This window comes from Ipomoea nil, unplaced genomic scaffold (assembly GCF_001879475.1).
Source record: "Ipomoea nil cultivar Tokyo-kokei standard unplaced genomic scaffold, Asagao_1.1 scaffold1317, whole genome shotgun sequence".
NCBI classification, from domain to species: Eukaryota; Viridiplantae; Streptophyta; class Magnoliopsida; order Solanales; family Convolvulaceae; genus Ipomoea; species Ipomoea nil.
The window spans coordinates 1,470,416-1,474,228 of NW_017617745.1; the positions used below are offsets into that span (position 1 = coordinate 1,470,416).

Here is a 3,813-nt window from a genome sequence, read left to right on the forward strand (position 1 = left end):
TAGATTTGTGCATTGCAACATCCAGTGTAATATTTTTTTTTGTAATAATAACTAACCGATAAAATGTTACCCTTATGCTAATTAAGGTATTTATTTGTCATACAATGTACCATTTGTTTTATATATATATTGATAGCGATGAAAAATTTGGAGGAATTTATAAAGGACTATAGCGATGCAGCTAAAGTGCACCAAACTTCAGTACTGCCCAGAAAAGTGACATATTCTCCTGTTTACACAAGTTTCCCCCCATTTGAAAGTCAAGATGAAGAGGTTTACGCTCAGTTTTTTAGGTAAATGTGCTTTGTGTTTGATTATTTGTGGCTTCGAATATGTGTACGAATTAATGTGTCTAATTTGATATTAGGCAGCAATTTGCTCCTTCTCCACTCTTTTAAAACTTACACCATTTGGGTCAGGCCACTTATTCTTACACTTAAGGCATTGGTTGATGTTAATTGGCTGGATCGGGATATGGATTCTATCACTCATGATGTTTCATACTTAAGAAATCTTTTTCATGCAATCAAAAAGGCAGAGGATGCTATTGATGACCATATGACTCATGTAAGTGGTGCTTTCTAAAATTATTGTCCTATGTTGCATGTACTTCTTAACAGTAAATATTTTGGCATATTGCAGAAGCTTCATATTTTAGGAGATATTGGAATTTCTTTTTTGAATTCATTGGCTAACAGCAGTTCCTCTTCATCCCATACCCCTGGACTTATTCTACTGCCATCGTCACTGTACAAAATTAGTTCTGGTTACAAATCGCCAGGTAAGTTTCAATTCTTGCTTCAGTGCCTAGTGTGTGCTGTATATAAATCTTTCTCTTTAGTCCTTTCTTCTTTAGCTAGTAGTGTGTGGTATACGCGTATGGAGCAGTGACAAGTTTACTGAATCAAAACATAATGCAACATCCCCACCCCCTATTCCCCCACATTTGTCTAATGCATTACATAATATAAGCAAAACATATAAACTAAGAAACAAAACGCAGGCTCCAACTCTTCATTCCCCTAATGCCATACTCTAACTGAAGATAATCAAGATACCAGACTCTGAGAAATCAAACATATCATGCACGACTCCTTTGTTTTTCCCATGCCTCATGCATCCTGAATTAATCTCTATTAATTACTTCTGAAACTATATACATATATATTTAGCTAGTAGTGGCAGTCGCCGAAGTCTTAAGAAATAAGAAATACTAGTTCCAGTTTCTTTAATTTGTGGTATACAAGTATGCATTAGTTCCACCCCCTATTCCCCCACATTAACCTAATGCATTACATAATATAAGCAAAACATATAAACTAAGAAACAAACCGCAGGCTATGCCATACTCTAACCGAAGCTAATCAAGATAATAGTCACTGAGAAATCGTTAGAAAATTAGCTAAATGTAAAGCTCAATTCATAAATCAAGAATTGCAATCACTAATTACTGAGAAGGCAATTGCTAGATGTAGCACATAACAAGACCATGTTTACAAGTTTATTGTAGTTACAAAGTGAAGCATAGACTAGTGAATTACATCACAAAATGCAACCTCTACTCCTTGACACTGTAAACGAATGCCACAGTGATTACTACTGCCAAAAAACCCCAAACAAAACCTAACAATACTAATGCATTACCGAATATAAGCAAGGCATAGTATTCACTGAGAAAGCACAGACCACATTCTTGAAAATCAAGAACTGAAAACACCCCAAAATCATAGAGCAAGGCCTGAAGAAACTAGTTACTGAAAAAACCCAGAACAACCCCAACACCCCCTACCGCCCGTAAAACCCCCAACATCGGAAATAGCAAGTGAAACACGCAGAAACCATAAAGCAATGCACAAACCTCGCGTGCCCCATCGATGCGCGGTCCGCCGCCGTGAAGAAACCCTAGCCGCAATCCCCAGAGCAGCCCGTTCGAACCTGCCACGATCGGCCGCCGCTGGAGACTGGCGCCCAGCACGGCGTCTGAACGCTCGGGACGCGTCGGCGACCCTGTGCAACGAAGCTGACGGTGGAGTCGTGGGCGAGAACGAAGAGTGTGACCTACCCCTCCTAGAACGCCGGTAGCCACCAGAACGAGCCATCCGTTTATCGCGCCTCCACAGAGCTGCTCAGAGTGTGCTGCTAACGGTATGAACACAAACATACAAACCCCCGACTCCCCCCCCCCCCCTCTAATACGCAACTAATAAAATGGTAGATGTGGCGGGGTACACCCGGTGCTTGTGAACCCTAATTTGCAACCATAGATCATCATACATCACACGGTTATAATGAGTGCACACGTGCACACATTAGTAATAGTTCACACCTAAACTTTTACCTATATATATATATATATATATATATATATATATATATATATATATATATATATGTGTGTGTGTGTGTGTGTGTGTGTGTGTGTGTGTGTGTGTGTGTGTGTGTGTGTGTGTGTGTGTGTGTGTGTGTGTGTGAGTTAATTAAGGAAATGATTTCTTAACTATATAGAAATTATCAATTTGGTCATTGATTACTTTTTTGTTCAATTAAGTCTCTCAATTTTAAAAATCTTAACTAATTTGATCCTCTGTTTATTTAGCCATTGGACCAATCTGAGAATTTGCTATAGTGAAGAGACCATTTTAGTCATCACATGCACCATTTTCTTTCTTATTAAACTAAAGAGTTAATTACCGAAATGGTTTATTGATTATAACGAAATTACCAATTTGGTTCCGAGTAAACGGATATCTAACGGCTAAACAAATTGATGACCAACTTAGTTAAGATATTTAATGTTGAAGAATTTAATTAAGCAAAAAAAAAGTAAAATATTAAAGTTGCAATTTCGTTATAGTCAAGTGAACAATAATTAACTCTATTAACAAGAACAACCCTACCTGCCTGCTTTGTACTGCGACCATCGCTGAACCAGCAATCCCGTCGCTGATACCGCCAACACAGCGACCGCCACCACCGCCGAATCAGGTTCGTCTTCTTGTTCCCTTTCGATCTTCACATTTTTCGTCCTCGCCATTCAAAGTAAGGATGAGTTAATTAAGTAGATTTAGCTATTAAATGATTGACGTATGGAACTGATGGTTGACTTCATCCAGGCCTGGATTTTGGACTGTACAAGCAGCCCAATAGCACATGGCTTCAATTTTTAAGGGGTCCAATATTTAAATTTTACTTAGGTAGTTAAGAAATTAAAATAAAAAATTACAATTAATCCTAAAAGCTACTCGGCTAAATATCTAAAATGAGAAATTCTATTTGCACCACCCTATTTACTATTTACACCACCTCTTTAATGACCCGTTTGGTTCAGGGAATAGGCCGAGAATGGCATAGCATTCCCAGTAATAGGCATATTCCTTTGTTTGGTAACCATGTCTATTACCGGAAATAATATTCCTAGTAAAAGCCTATTACCTCAAATAAGGTAATAGCTATTACCAGGCCTCCCTGGTATTAACTTATTCCTGATTCCTCAAGAATAGAATTTTTTTTTTTTTCAATTTTAACCTTTATCATTCTCTGCGTTCTCTCCCTACGAATCATTCTACATCTACGATTCCTTCCCGATTCCTTTCATCATCAGTATCAATCAAACAATTTATTTCGCCATTCTGCATTAATCTTTGCAATTCTTTCTATTATCTACATCAAATTAAAGCTTCAAACAAAGATAATTTTCTGAATTATATTTTTTACAAATTAATTATTATTGATATTTAATTATATAAATAATACATATATATACTGCTGCGACGAGCCGCAACAGTATTATATATATATATATATATATATATA

General features: G+C 37.1%; 1 long non-coding RNA gene across 1 annotated transcript; it reads left to right on the forward strand.

The window, feature by feature from the left end:
- Nucleotides 1-235: 235 nt before the first annotated feature.
- On the forward strand, nucleotides 236-712 carry LOC109185134. The gene is made up of 3 exons (XR_002054943.1): nucleotides 236-293; nucleotides 420-567; nucleotides 643-712. It is a non-coding gene; the product is annotated as an uncharacterized LOC109185134 (long non-coding RNA).
- The last annotated feature ends 3,101 nt before the right edge of the window (nucleotides 713-3,813 follow it).